This window comes from Trachemys scripta, chromosome 5 (genome assembly GCF_013100865.1).
Source record: "Trachemys scripta elegans isolate TJP31775 chromosome 5, CAS_Tse_1.0, whole genome shotgun sequence".
NCBI lineage: Eukaryota > Metazoa > Chordata > Testudines > Emydidae > Trachemys > Trachemys scripta.
Window position 1 is genome coordinate 40,753,433 of NC_048302.1, and position 15,727 is coordinate 40,769,159.

Sequence of the window (15,727 nt, forward strand, 5' to 3'; positions counted from 1 at the left end):
CAACCCTCACCTGTCATGAATTAACCTTCCTGATTAGAATGTAAGAAACCGTGTGAATTGCAGACCAGCTTTGTGTCAGGCTGTGGAATTCAGTGTGGCATAAACCTTCAGAATTCTGATCCTTGTGGGACTTGGCTACAATCAGTCAAACATTCTATCAATCAGCAGGACCCCTGCATAGTATTGCATTAACCTTTACAATTCAGACTTGTGTGGGACTCTGCTATACTCAATCAGTCAAGTCTGTCTGCACAGTTCCTCCATAGGGGGTACATCAACCTTTCTAATGCCATTGACAAGCTGAATTGTGATCAGTCAATCAGTCCTATCATGCTGCACAACCGCTGTAAAATAACACAAACCAGAGCTCCTCTCCCCCCGCCCTGAAAAAAAAAATCACCTTGCAATCAGTGTTATTTACAAATCACTTGAAAATGACATTCTCCCTTTTTCTATCAATTAACTGGCTCTATCTATTTCTTTTTTTTATCGGAAGACTGATGAATGTTTTTAATCACTGTGTTTTTTGGGTGTGATTACTTAACAATTTGGCACAAATAGCTGTCTGCTGTCAGGCCCAGCTCTGGAGTAACAAAATTACTACAGGTCAGGATGGAATAAGATGGTTTGGCAGAACAAGTATGTTTACATCATACCTGGCTCTAGTTAGATTCATAGTAGATTTGGCCCCATTTACTGTTCCCTTATGTACTTACCCTAATGGTAAAGTATTTTCTATGCAACCAGAATGACATACTGCATAAAAATGATTGCAAATAGACAAAGCTGAAACCAAACTAAAAGGGTGTTTGAGACAATACCGCATGTGTGGCATGCACTGTAGATGGAAGGAGGACATGTTAATATTTGTGCATTGTTAGATCTGTTAATATCTACCTAAAATGTAAGAAGCAAACATCTGGCTTTGTGTGTTTGCACTTTCTAGCTATCATTTATATTGCTGGAATGTTTTCCTTTCAGAGTGTCTTTATGGGCAAGACTTTTGTAATTGAGAAAATGTAATAATATTATGAAACAAGCTCCCTTTCTAAAATTTTTGTAACACTTTTTTATATGACTTAAAATATAACCCTTCCCTCTCTACTGTTCCCATCTCTTAGTAGCTATGGAATAACCCATGTATGTGATTCTCAAGGCTGATTCCCCACTCTGGCACTTTGAGTGCAGAAGGTGGGGGCCCTCAAGGATTCTAAAAATTAATACTGGCCACTCCAGGCTTGTATTAAACTCCCAAGGTTACAGCTTTTCTCTGACCTTGGACGAGTAGATGCTGCCACCACTCAAGTGCAAAAACCCCTTTGAGAACCCAGGAAGCCACACTTGGGAAATCCTTCCTGTGGGGTACCCTCAAGTCCTTTCACCTCCACTCTGGGGAAGAGCTGAGACAGAAAACAAAGGAAATTAGCTGTTGCCACCAGCTAATTAAACAACGTGCACAAACCTCTTAGGACACAAAATCCAGCCTGTTCTTAAAAAAGGTAAATTTTATTAAAACAAAAAGAAAGAAAATACATTGAAAACTCAGGCTCTTGCTATATTTAAAAAACCTGCTTACAAAAATTCAGCATCAAGAATACCCTTTTTGAGGTCCAGCTTAAAGGTTACAAGCAAAACAAAAGCATTTGGGATTAGCACAGAGGAGTCCACAAGCCATAAAGAAATAAAGAGAGATAAACCTAATCGCGTCTTCCTAGACATTTCCTGATCTTCTTACATAACTGGGGTTTCAAATGAGTAGTTTCTAGGTATGATTTGATGATTTTTCATACCTGGCCCCAAGCTCTTACAGCATAGCTGCAGCCCTGTCTCTGCTTCTCCCCGAGAACAACAGACAGACAAAGGGGAAGTTTTTTCCCAATTTTAAAAAGTTCTAGCCTTCCCATTGGCTCTTTTGGTCAGGTGCCCACTTCCTTCCTTTTACCTATGCCGTGAGACTTTTTAACCCTTTACAGGTAAAGCAAGTAGAGAACAACTACTAAGAGGGATTTTATAGCTAACTGGCTGGTTGGGTGCCCATAAAATGGAGCTACCCCCTCTTTCATTTATCACAGTGATGATGTCTCTTTTCCATAACGGGAGCCAGAAGTTTGGCTAATGAAGCAATCCAATTGGACAGTATTCTGGGTTGTTGTATGCTTGCTGCTCAAAATAAATAGATACAAAAAATAAAAATTCAATATGGTTTGATACACTTCATGTTTTCAAATCCCTTTAGGCTGATACTGCTTACCTTACCTTACTGTGTGTTTGGAACTTGAAATGGCATGATGGATGCATTCTGATGTGGGATAATGGGATTTTCCCAGTGGAGGAAGATAAGGAAAGCTTTACTTTTTTCCTGAAGGGTAGGTTTGGTGTTCTTGAAGACACTGATCACACTACAGTTACAAAAACATGATAAAATTGGTTTGAGGCAAGGTCACTTTACTTGTACCTAGGTAATGTTTTTCAGTTTGTTTCCCCACAGCAGCTTTTTTGCCATAATAGCCATGTTTGTGTGTCTGCATCTACCATGCTGCCCATTCAGAGATGCACTCTGAGAATAGCTCAGCAGCTATACATCCTGGGTAGGGGATGGAATGCCCAGAGGGTGGGCACACACATACTAGCTTCAGCAGAACATGGGACAGTGTGCTCTGGGAGGTCTAGGGAACTTTGAGGAAAGAGGACAGGCCAAACCACTAGCGAACATGGTTAGGGAGTTCTGTGTGCATCGGACTGTGTTGAACTGCTTACAGGAAGACAATTATATCCCAAGCTAGTCCTCTGGTAGGGGCCCAAACACTGTTAACTGATCACACTAAGCTTTAACTACACTGTGTGAAGACACAAACTCTGTTCAGAGACAGTAGTAAATTATTACAAACTGTTAAAAGTTGTAGTGTGGGCAAGGTTGATAGGACTGATTCTGCTCCCATTGAAAAAAATGAGAATTTTGCCCTTGGCTTCAATAGGAACAGGATTGAGCCCTAAGGGCTAGACTTACAAAGGTATTTATGTGCCTAATGATGAAGGTAGATGCTTGGTGGGATTTATAGAAGTACCTCACTGAGTTAGGTGCCTAACTCCCATTGACTTCCTTAGGCATATTTGTAAATCCCACGAGGTGCCTAAAATATATATCTTTCATAAATCTAGTGATGAAAGCCGAGAGAGGCTTTTTCGTAGCAACCATACTTATAGGTTTTACTACATCCAGGTACTTTGTGCAGAGCTGCTGGTGCTGCAAAATTTCTGTAGAAGGAAATTCACTGTTAGCAATACAATGGTAGAGAACACATTGGAAATTTTCACCTTTGAAGGGGTGGGGAGAATGCATTATTTTAAGGTCTAATCCTGCAAGCACTTCAGCATGTGAGTAACTTTATGCATGTGAACAAAGTTACCCATGTGCTTACGTATTTGCAGGTTTGGACCCTAAATGTTTATCTGGAGGGGGGGGTGATGATGGCGGATGCATCTCTCTCATCTTGGCAGGGGGTGAAGGTCTGAGCAAAAGAATCCACATGATGTAGAAGCAAGCCCTGTCAATGAGTGAAAGCTGGTAGAGTTGCTTGAGGCCTGTGGTGTCCTAAATAAAGTATTCAGTGAATTTACTGATTTCAGCCTGACAGGAAATGGAAGTCACTGCTCACATCAGACACGGACTGAAACAAATGTAGGGAGTGAGAATTAAGCCTTACCTTGACCGCTGAGAACATACTAGATAAAACACATACTCCTGGATCATGTGTCAAAGATTCCAGGGAGAAATGGAATATTATACTGTACTCACTATCTCTCTTTCCTCCTCCATCCTGCCAAAAGTGCTATTTTGTTTTTAATTTTATTTGTCCACATTGTTTTTCATTATTCTAAGGCACTGTTAAAGCACAGATGTAAAACATCAGTACAATACACTGAGGTGTGGACCACACAGACATGCAGTTCCCTTTCAAAATGCACAACAGAGGAAACAGTTTTTGTAATTAAACTTCCTTATTTCTTTTTGTTAAAAACAACTTGTGCAACTTCTATGAAAGGAGGAGGATAACTTAAAACATCGTATCAGCACTAAAAATTGGCAGGGGGTGAATGTACTGATTAGATGGAGGACCCCTCCCCTCCCCCTCAACCTGAAAGAAAGGTTGGGGAAAGGAAACTGGTTTCCGCAGTGGTTGCCATTTCTCTACCTCTGTGTGCTTTGCTGTGCTCTGTAGACACACAATAATAACCCCAGTGGGTCTGTGGATCAAATGACTAGCTGCTGAAGGATTAAGAGCAATTCTATCCTCTTGGCATGGGCTTTGGAATTTTCATTAAAATGACCTTGGGTGTGGTGAGAAAGGAATTCAGGCTCCACTGATCAGGAGTTAAACATCCTACCTGGGAAAACAACAAAAGGGCCCCTTCAAAATGCTCCTTACTGGGCCTCAAGCAGTCGTTGTACTTTTTAAACCTTGAGATGGTTGTACATGGATTAGCCCAGAGATATGTGGAGATTCAAAATTAAAGGGATCTTGGAGGGAAAAGGAATGGGCAAGAGCATTCATTTCCTAGAAATGCTTACAAATACTTATTGTTAGAAAGTTTGTTCATTTGCTAGAGAGTGAATGGACTTTCAAGTTGATGTATCATGCTGCCTTTAGCAATAGAAAATTAAAAGTTATGCGCCAGATTGTGCAAAGCTTCTTCAGGTAGATAAGTGCTCATTCACAATTTATCCATTGCCATCTTTTTGTCCAGTCTGACAGCTCCAACTCACTCTTGGTTATTTCTACTTGGATATCTTGCAGTCTTACATCTCAAACTCAATCTGTCCAAGACTGAATTTATCCTTTATCTTAATCTCGCACTAGTTCCTCCCCTCATTAGCAGCATAGACAACCCCACTATCTTGTTTGTCTCCCAGGCTTGTCACCTTGCTATTACTTTCAACTTCTCCCCTTTTCTCCCCACAATATGCAGTATCTGAACAAACCTTATTCGTTTCCCCCCCTTTTTACTATAGCCAAATTCTGCTTTTTCCTTGAACCTATTGATAAACGCTTTATTCACACAAGGGTCATCTTTTGCCTTGACTATTGTAAACTTAGGTTTCCATCATCTTAACTCCCAGCCTATCTGATAATGTCACTGCTAAAGCAATATTGACTTTTTCTCTTTCAGTGTCTAGAGTGATTCCCTCCTGGGCTTTCTTCAAGGCTTACATAAGCATTTCCCACTTTCACTTCTGCTTTCATTTCCTCAATCCCACACACTAATATTTCTCCTGGTAAGTAATCCTCTCTCCTTTTCCCACTCTTGATTTCACGTGATCCTTCATGCTGCTTCCCATCTGTGGAATAATTTCCCATTTGTTGTCCTCCAAAGGCCCTCTTTCTCCACCTTCACTTCACTCTTTAAAATCCACTTCTGTATATTGTATTTTCCCTTTTAATATTCTCACCAGTGATCTCTTCCATTCTCCCTTCATTGGACATCTGTAGTTTATTTTGTTTTGCTATGTTCAGTTGTAAAATCTTTGGTAAAACTAAGTTTTATTTTATTTGGGTTATTTATATGTCATTTTGGGAGACTGGTTCTAACATGAATTATTCTGCCTAGGTGGCTCTTAAGAATAGTTTTGCACTGGAAAAAATGAAAATGCATCACTTGCCACTGTTGGTGGTTGTTATGGAGTGACATTGGATTTGCAGTCTGCTTGATATCCAGATCCCCAAGAGTACCTGTGGGGCAATGTCCCCACACTGGCCTCTAAGGGGTTAATAGAGCAATAGGGAGGCTGCACAGGAGGCAGCCAATTAGAGAGGAGCTGAGAGAAGCAGCCAATTGGGGCCTGGCAGGCCCATATAAAAAGAGATGCAGGGCAGAGCAGGGTCAGTTACTCCCTGGATCTCAAGGAGGGAGGACTGGGTGCTGGCAGGCAGAAAGAAGCTAGCACCCTGGACAGAGCAGTGCTGCTAGCAGAGACTGGGGGAGCTAGAGAGAGCTCCTGGCTGGCTGCTGGGATTTGCAGGCTGAGACCCTAAGACAAGGGCAAAGACATTGCTGGGCCTGTGGGGAAGTGGCTGGACAATTGGCTGCAGTCACCACTGGGGAAGTCGCAGGAGAGTTGGACTGACGCACTCGACCCCAGAAGGGGGAGCACAGATTGTGTCATGGTGGAGGGCTGTGATGTGAAGAGGATGCCGTAGTCCTTGGAGTGACGTGGGTCCAGGAGCAGAAGTGGCAGCAGGCAAAGCGTTACTAGGAAAGGGCGTACCAACCTGTGGAACTAATTCTCCAAGATAGCCAGCAGGAGGCACCAGCGTGGTGAGTGGAGCCCCATCACAGTACCCAAACAATTACCAATCCTTATTCCTTCTCCTGTGTGCCTGGAAGAGAAGTACAGTTAAAAAACAATATATCATTAACATACCAGTTTGTAAACAAAGAGCACACCAGAAACTAGCTTCACCATTACAAAACTGTAAAAACATGCTGTCAATTAGCTTCCCCATAGCTAAATGGTTTACAAATCCAGTGACAGTCCATTAAAGTCAATGGAAAAAGGCAATTGATATCAGGCGAGGATCTGCCCCCGAAAGTTTAGATACTTTCCCTCCATAAATTCTGTTAGTTCAGATATCACTATCTTGTGAATCTCTGTCTCCACCCAATCCCTCTCCACTGAACAGTTTCTTTAAGAGATCCTCCCTGCCTACATCTAGTGTTCTTGCAGTGATGGACTAATGCCCTGCTACTCCTCTGTCATGGTGGCTTTGTTAATGGATTACTCTCTCCTTAGTATCTTTGGGGCCCACCAGGCAGTGTGCCAAATGGTTCAGCTCCCTTAGATTCTGAATGCAAAAAATGCAGTCGTGCTGTCTAAGAGAATGAGCTAAAATGGCTTCTGCTAACCCTCCTGACCCCATCAGACAGACTGTCTGTGAGGGAACTAGTACCATGTGACTTCTGTGAGCAATCACAACCAACCCAGATTGGGTGGGGAGATAAAAATTCCCATAAAATTTCAATTTATATTTATTTATTTTATTTTGTCTTATTACTGCAAAAGCATCCCAATCAGAATTGGGGTCTCCCCGTGCTATGAACTGTGATGACAAACAAAAGATATGGTCTATGCCCCCAAAAGCTTACAAATTAACTTGAGAGAAGTTAGGTCAACTAACCATAAGAGAAAAATGGAGAGAGAGGACGTGGTTACACAGGTTAGTTATGTGCACAACCTGACAGCTCTGAATTATTTGTAAGGTGTTTTTTGTTTTGCAGATAGATAAATGTCAGCTACCTGCACTGGCCACTCCTCTTGGTCATCATGAGCTGGTTGGTTTCTTGTAGGTATCACAGCAGAAATAAATCTGGTGAAGGGATTTGAAACAGAGAGATGATTGGTTTTATGGATGTATTCAAGGAGAGCGTTTCATGTGTAAGGGGCAAGAAACGCATGGCAAAGGCCTGCGCAGGACTAGTGTAGAGCCCTGCAGCGGGACTGGGATCAAGTGGGTCCCGCAGGACTGCTGCCATAATAGTGGAAGTGGGTGGGAGTGGGATTAAAAAATAGTCCTGCATAGGGCTCTAACACATGGAGACTTCTGAAGGAGAATTGGACAAATGGGTGTTCAAGGCTAATGGTAGAAAACATTCTTCTGGGAGGGTGCAGCTCTACCTAGCCCTCTACTATGGACGATGTGCAATTTGCAGCCTTGCTCATGATGATATGTTTTGTTAATCATCAGATCATGTGAAGCTTATTTTTGTTCTACAAAATTGCCAGTTTCTGCCAGTAATATTAACAATGCTGGCATAGAAATAAATCAGCAGATTGCTGGCATCTAAGGATGGGCAGGGAAATTGTGAATTAGCATCAAGTATATGTATCTTATATAATCAAATGTGTGAAATATGGCACTAATCACAAGAAATGAATCAACTAATGATGACAGCTATGGAGGCTGAGTTTTTCTTTTATACAGGTTAAAAGCATAGAACATATGAATATTGCAACCAAGTATTTTGCCTGGAAGTGCCAAGTAGAGGTATTAGTTAAGTTAAAACATGTTAAGGAAGAAACACACTCCTCAAAGCTGGCAGCAGGAGCTAGTATGCTACTGATTGCAGAGAGCAGATGACTTTGCATCACCTATGTTGCTCCTACCTTGTATTATAATTAATTTAGTATCTGTGCCACTCAGCATTCCTCAAAACCTCCCAGGGATAGCATGTAAGAAATACACCAAGAGCCTTGCTCCTATTCCCATTGAAGTAAATGACAAAATACCCATTAATTTCAATTGGAGCAGGAGCAGGCTTGAGATCCTGGGCTAATTTCAATACTAAAGTTCCAAATGAGTGTTCTCTTCCCAGCAACGGATGTTACCATTGTTCTTGACACAAGTGGCCATTATTATGTTCCTTGAGAACATAGTTTCTTTCAGCATAGTTATGGTCCTCGAGAAATTATTTTGTGCTTTGGGGCACCTTGTGTACTATATAATTTCAAGATAATATCAGGACAGTTGGTTGAAGAAAAATTAGGCTATTCATCCTGTTTATCTTGGTTATGGATATTAGGCTGTTGCCACATGCTGTTTATACGTCTTTGCCAGTAATATTGATTCTTCTGAAAAGATCTTTATTTGCACAGCATGTGAAGGAGAGTTGTGGTTAGAGTAGGAGCTTGAGAGCCAGAACTTATAAATTCTGTTCCTGGCTCTGCCACTGATTCATTATGTGATTTTTCTCTTGCTGACTGTGTACCTATATATGGATTACTTTTTCAGGGAATAGTAGTGTGCAGTATGGGTTGGAATATTTCTGTGTGGCTTAGAGCACAGTATTCCCTGGAATTCACTTTATCAACTCAGTGATGGAAGGCACAGTATTCAAATCTCTGGGTAAAATTTACAAAAGCTCCTAAATAACTTAGGAGCCCAAATCCAACTGTCTTCCAGTAGAACTTACACTTCTATGTGACTTAAGCACTTTAGAATATTTTACCCTTCATTACCAGACGTTCAAGAAGGTAACTTTCAGTTTCTTCATATACGTTAAAATTATATTGCAAACCGCTTACCAGCAATTTTTAGTGATTTTTACTTTTCTTACTAATTAGATAAAGTGATTGGACTAGATTTTATAATACATTGCAGATCTTTAGCACCAATGAATCTTGCACCAAGCTTTTTCAGCAAGGAGTTTTAGGCCACAATTTTGCAGACATCCATAGGAATTTTGTCTACATAAAAAACATTGTGCCCTGATTATTAGCAAATCTTGTAGCAGTTGCTATGGGTGTGTGTGTGTGTGTGTGTGTGAATGGGGAATTGAGGGTGGGACTTACATATCTGTAAACATAATTAAATTAGTACAGACGCTCCCCGACTTATGCTAATTTTGCGTAAATCAGAAACGTATCTCCGACCATTACACCAAAAAACCCCCCAAAACCTCAAAAGAATGAAAACTCCTATTTCTAGCTTACAGAACTTTTTCTGTAAGCTCCGATTTGCATATGTCGGGTTTACGTAATTCAGGAAACGTCCGTACTACATCTCCATACTGATTCTGTATTATGAAAGCACATGTAAATGCTATCCGATTAATTAATTAAATAGTCTGATTGATAATAAGACCTGAATAATGAAGACCTGATAATGCGTGGTCTTCAAAGTTACTTTTCTGTTCTATGGGGGAAATAAACAACCACAGACCAAAACAAAATTTGATTATTTTTATTGTGGTAGCACCCAGAACCTTCCGTAGGATGATGGCTCCACTGTGCTCGGTGCTGTACAAACTGCTAGTAATAAACAATCTCTATTCTGAGGAGTTTACACTTAGAAAAAAGGTAGGGGAAAGAGGTACAGTGGTGTCTTGTTTATTTCATATCCCTGCCGCCCCTTTGTTCTCCTAAAGGAAGCTACATATGAAGGGTGATGGGAAGAGCATAATCAAAATATGTATAATTTTATGTCCACTATAGAATCGATGAGTATTTAAATAAAGTATACTTTATCGCCTCTCACTATATCCCTTATTAGTTGACCAATTTCTTGGAGGCCTTGAGAGGTAGGTTGGTCCAGTCATTAGGGTGAGAACTTGGGTTAAATTTCCTGCTCAAGCACAAATTTCCTGTGTGCCTTTGGCAAGTCACCTAGTCTCTTTGTTACCCTTTGTAAAATGGGGATAATAGTACTTCACTATCTCACAGAGGTGTTGTGAAGATAAATATATTAGAGATGGTGAGGCACTCAGTTACTATGGTAACAAGAGCCATATAAATATGTGAGAAAAATTGTGGAAGAACTGGGTAGTGAGGATAAGAAGCTTGAAATTTATGTAAAGAAACACAGGGACCCAATCAAGGGATTAGAAAAAAGCGTGAACAGTCCACACACTTTCCTAGGATATGCTGGAGTTGTCTATGAATCTGAGTAGTTTAGCTGATCTGTCTGACTTCTGTGTTTGCATAAACTGTGCAGTAGTTTTTTCAGTTATCTGAGGAATAAAAATCAACTTTAATCTGCACAGAAATAAAAGATTAAATCACTCAGCAGGAGTGGCATGTTAGTTGCATTTTATAAAATGCATGAACTGTATCACCCAGCTGCTAATTTCTGTATTAATGAATGCTTTTTCTTTTTTCTTATATTACTATTTTAAACTTCAGGTAAACTGTGATGCTTGCTTAACCTGGGACTGTGATATGTTTGAAGTGATCCCTTAACCCTTTACATTGGTGCACTCCCAGCTTCCATCCATAGCTTGTAGCTTTAAGCAGTTAATGTAATATCCTGACATGTCATGGGAGGCAGGGGGAGACTGTAGCAGGGACAAGATTTCATAGCACAGCCCCAAAAGGAGTCAGGAGCAGAGCTGTGGCATTAGCAACACAAAACTCAGCTTGCATGGTGCTTGGTGCTTTGGCAACAAGAGATCACTGTTCCAGCAATGCCCCTCTGCCATGTACATTGGCCAAACCGGACAGTCTCTACGCAAAAGAATTAATGGACACAAATCTGACATCAGGAATCATAACATTCAAAAATCAGTAGGAGAACACTTTAACCTGTCTGGTCATTCAATGACAGACCTGCGGGTGGCAATTTTGCAACAAAAAAGCTTCAAAAACAGACTCCAACGAGAAACTGCTGACCTTGAATTGATATGCAAATTAGATACAATCAACTTAGGCTTAAATAGAGACTGGGAATGGCTGAGCCATTACAAACATTGAATCTATCTCCCCATGTAAGTACTCTCACACTTCTTATCAAACTGTCTGTACTGGGCTATCTTGATTATCACTTCAAAAGTTTTTTTTCCCTCTTACTTAATTGGCCTCTCAGAGTTGGTAAAACAACTCCCACCTTTTCATGCTCTCTGTATGTGTATATATATCTCCTCAAGATATGTTCCATTCTATGCATCTGAGGAAGTGGGCTGTAGTCCATGAAAGCTTATGCTCAAATAAATTTGTTAGCCTCTAAGGTGCCACAAGTACTCCTGTTCTTTTTGTTCTAGGCTGCTCCTTTCTAAGCCTGCAGAAACACAATCCATTACTTCATCTTGAAAGAAAGTTTATTTCAGCATGGTTACATTACAAGAAGATCCTGGAATGAGTTCAGACAAGAGTGGCAGAAACCTGTCACATTAAAAACAGCTTGTCAGTGTAACGAGTTTGTTCCCCTCAAACTACTAGCTGGAGGCAGAAAAAGGTGGTGGTGGGGGAAATGCGAGAGGCACTGAAATATTAATACTAATCAAAGCTGTAATCTCCTGCAAAGACACGTGTAGGCATTGCTTCTGAGGATTGTTATTCTAGACCCCTTATTTTGATCACATGACTCTTGGTTTCACATTTTTGCCCCTCACAGAGCTGTGTAAATGTGACCAGGTCAGTAAATAGCTTTCATGTGAGTATAAGATGAGGAATTCTTAGCATTTACATAGGGCCCATGTAGGTGGCATGGTCTCCCTTTCACCTAAACCTCTTGAAGTGTTTTCCCTGCTTCCCATACCCACAGGACAAGTTTGTACTAGTTAATAGAGCTTGGGGGCTTTCCTAATATGTACTGCTTCTCATTCTGCAGAAAACCCCTTTCCAAAATGAGAGCGAAGTGCAGTTATGGTCATGGGAGCCATTGAAAGGGTCCAGTAGGAGTTGATAGAGCTGGATTATAGAGCAGATACTCCCTTCTTCCAGCAACAGATCTGATCTTAAAAATAGAAATAGCTCTCAGGGCATCCATGGTTTAAGAGAGCAACTTTTTTATGGGGCTGACAAGCCTGATTCCTTCAGTGGCGGATTAATGATTTTGCCACCCCAGGCCCTGAAATAATTGCCGACCCGGTCCCATATGAACTTGTTTTAGATTTTTTACAAATTCTCGCGAGTATGTTTACTAAATGGCGTCGTGCCGTCATTGGTGGTTTCAATCATAGGTGTCGATTCCATGGGTGCTCCGGGGCTGGAGCACCCATGGGGAAAAATTGGTGGGTGCTCTGCACCCACTGGCAGCTTCCCACTTCCCCGCCCCAGCTCACCTCTGCTCCGCCTCCTCCCCTGAACGTGCTGCGTCCCCATTTCTCCCTCTAGTTTCTAGCTGTTTCGCGGCAGCAAGCGCTGGGAGGGAGGGGGGAGGAGAGGAAACACAGCGCGCTCCAGGAAGAGGTGGAGCCGGGGCGGGGATTTGGAGAAGGAGTCCAATGGGGCAGTGAGGGGGTGGAGTTGGGGTGGGGACTTTGGGGAAGGAGTTGGAATGGGGGTGGGGCAGGGGGCGAGCACCCACCAGCGCCAGGAAAAGTCGGCGCCTATGCATGGTAGAATCATGGCATCAGTGATGCCGCGATTACAAAAATGCTGCTATTATAAATTTGCCGCCCCTGCCAATTTGCTGCCCTAGGCCTTGTCGGCCTAGGTGATAATACGCTGCTCGCTTCCTCATGGAAAAATGAATAGGACAATTTGCAGCATTGGTTATTCCCATGTAGGGAAAAATGGAGCCCATGATACTTCATATTTTCAAAGCACTGTACAGCCATTACCCCAAAGAAGAGTAGTGTGGATTAATTAGGTAAATTACTGTTCTATGCTCATTTTGCAGATAGGGTAACTGAAACACAGGGAAGCTAATCAGCTGTGCTCAATAGATGGAATCCCTATTTGGTTAGGTAGGTAGAACTGATGTGCATGTAGTCAATATGCTAATCTAAAAGCACTAGTATGCAATACCCCTATGTATCTGTCCTAGTCAAGAACTCTTGAAGAATGGGCCTAACTATTTATGGGTATGGAGGGAGTATAAACACCAATGAGGGAGAGGATTTATTTAGAATATTATGCAGCCAACACTTTCAAAAGTGACTAGTGACTTTTGGTGGCTCCATTTTGTTTGTTAGCTTGAGATGTCCTACAGGGCCTGACTGTCAGAGGGTGGGTGCTCAATGCTTTCTAGAAATGGGGTCTCTAAGGCACCTTGACTTGGGTACCAAAAAACTGAAGCACACTTATGAGAATCTTGGTCCATATGGTATATAAAGTGATGGGATAAAATTAGGAATGAGAAAATTGTGTACTAAATATCTGGAAAAGCTTTTACTTGTGAGATCCATTAGTCTGACATCCACCATTCCCCTGGGGGGGATGATGTAAGTCTTAAAAACTGAATTGGGCAGAACTCTAGAAACTGTTCTGAATGGAGCAGCCCAGATCCGACAGGAGGTTGGGTGAGATGACAGAATCCCACAGGGCTTTAAGGCTTCCCCCTTTAAGATGAGTTGCACACAGATGTGGTAGTAACTTTTTAAAATTAAGGCTACATTGACATTTGAAATGCTGACCATAGTCAATCCCTCCATGAATTTTTTTTAAAGGGGCCAGGTTGTGGGGCCTGCTCTTGTTCCCTATTTCTGTGACATTAGGCTAAACGCCACCCATGTGACTCCATATAACCCATGTACAGTGTGGCTGATATTTCTTTGCTAGGAACATCTGTACCTCAGTAGGTTTAAAAAAAAAAACCCAAGACAAACAAAAAGCATTATTAAAACAATTCAGCTCATGCTGTAAGTAAAACGTCATGAATCAGACTTTAAGTCACTGCTGAGTTCTGTTGTCCCTTGGAGTACATATGTACTAAACAGTAACTCAAAGCAAGCATGAAAAAATGATTTCTGAAATGGTTGGGCAAATAAGGAGAATCATGTTGAACAGGGATTAAATTGGTTTGAAACATATGCTAGTTCATGCAGCCAAAGTACATAATCAGGTTTAGCAAAACAAAGCCTGATACCAAACTTGCCAGGAAAAATTGTTTTGTCATTTTGAAAGCTGCTCAGTTTTTAAGCAGACCTTCCCAGAACAGAAAACAATATGTACTTCATACCCTATTGCATCTGCCATAATTGTATTTTCCTATGAAGATATGTAGGGAGATGGAAGAATATGTGGGAGAATATATAATTCCTTTGTACAGATTCATAATTTAAAAGCCTACTATTATTGAACTGCATTTTCAATCAGGATTTAGATTTGTTAACCAAATATATATTGTGTAAGACAACTACATATCCAGACATTACTAATCACAGGAAATATTGTGGGCTTTTAAAAAATAATTTGACATTCTATAAAAGAATATATGATTGATAACATTGTGGGCAGCTTGAAAATTAACCCAGTTGATCAGTTACATAATCAGCTGAGTAAGCCAAGGGAAAAGAAAAGAGCACATTAGACTAACAATGCAACAGCTTTTTGTACCATTGTCTGGCTTTTCCTGTCCTCGAGGTTAGTTCAGTACAAACATTGTCATTCCAAACCAAATTATATTCACAGAAGGTTGCTGTGTCCAGCTCTTACCTCCCAGCTCTACAAATTTTTCCAACCACCATTTGTATTTTCCCCCTCTCCCTGTAGCCACTTCCAGGCAGTGTTTTCCATTACCAATCTGTTGCCTAGAGCAATTTCTGGAGCAGTTGGTGTTTTGGCTGATCCCTTTCTTCAGGCAATATCTGTCAATGTCCTCCTCCTCTACCAATGGTCCGTTACTCATGTCAAAATCAAACTGTGGACAGTCATTCTGTGTCCAAACTAAACATACCATGTACAAGTAGCTTATCTCCCAAAATAAATGATAATTAGCATAAACCACCACACACACACCCCTCTTCCCACAAAAATTCCTCCACCTGAGCCAATCAAGATGCTTTGTCTTACCCAGTCTCATGTTGAAAGGAAAGGAACTGAGTTCTTGTTCCAAGTCACATTTTATTTATTACCTATTTTTAACAAAAGCCTCTAGACTAACATGCCCTCAGAATGTTTCCTTGCTCCTCTCTCTACTCACATATACTCTCTCTGTTTATAGGATGCCAGCTGAAAGGCATTTGAACACTGAACAGAAATACAATTCAAAGTATTAAATATAGAAAAAGAAACCAACCAGCCAAGTATAACACCCTGCTAGAGAACACTATAAATGCATACTCCATTCCCCAAAGAAGCCTGTCCCAGTTAGTTAGAGGAATGAGGATAGCAAAGGGGGCAGAGGATGCTAAAACAAAGGAAGGGAACATCTAAATAGAGAGAGTGGCCAAAGATACCTTTAAAAGGAGACAAGGATTTCTGCTATGCCTTCTCCCAGGGACAGTTCCACAAACAAAGACTGTCAACAGAGAGAGACCTGTTACAAATTCTATAACCTAACGTTGTTATTCA

The 15,727-nt window shown here is 41.1% G+C and overlaps 1 long non-coding RNA gene across 1 annotated transcript; it reads right to left on the reverse strand.

The window, feature by feature from the left end:
- Positions 1 to 2,965: 2,965 nt before the first annotated feature.
- On the reverse strand, positions 2,966 to 15,329 carry LOC117878163. Its single transcript, XR_004645907.1, has 3 exons — positions 15,227 to 15,329; positions 7,295 to 7,364; positions 2,966 to 6,377 (listed from the first exon to the last, which is right to left on the reverse strand). It is a non-coding gene; the product is annotated as an uncharacterized LOC117878163 (long non-coding RNA).
- Between the last annotated feature and the right edge of the window lie 398 nt (positions 15,330 to 15,727).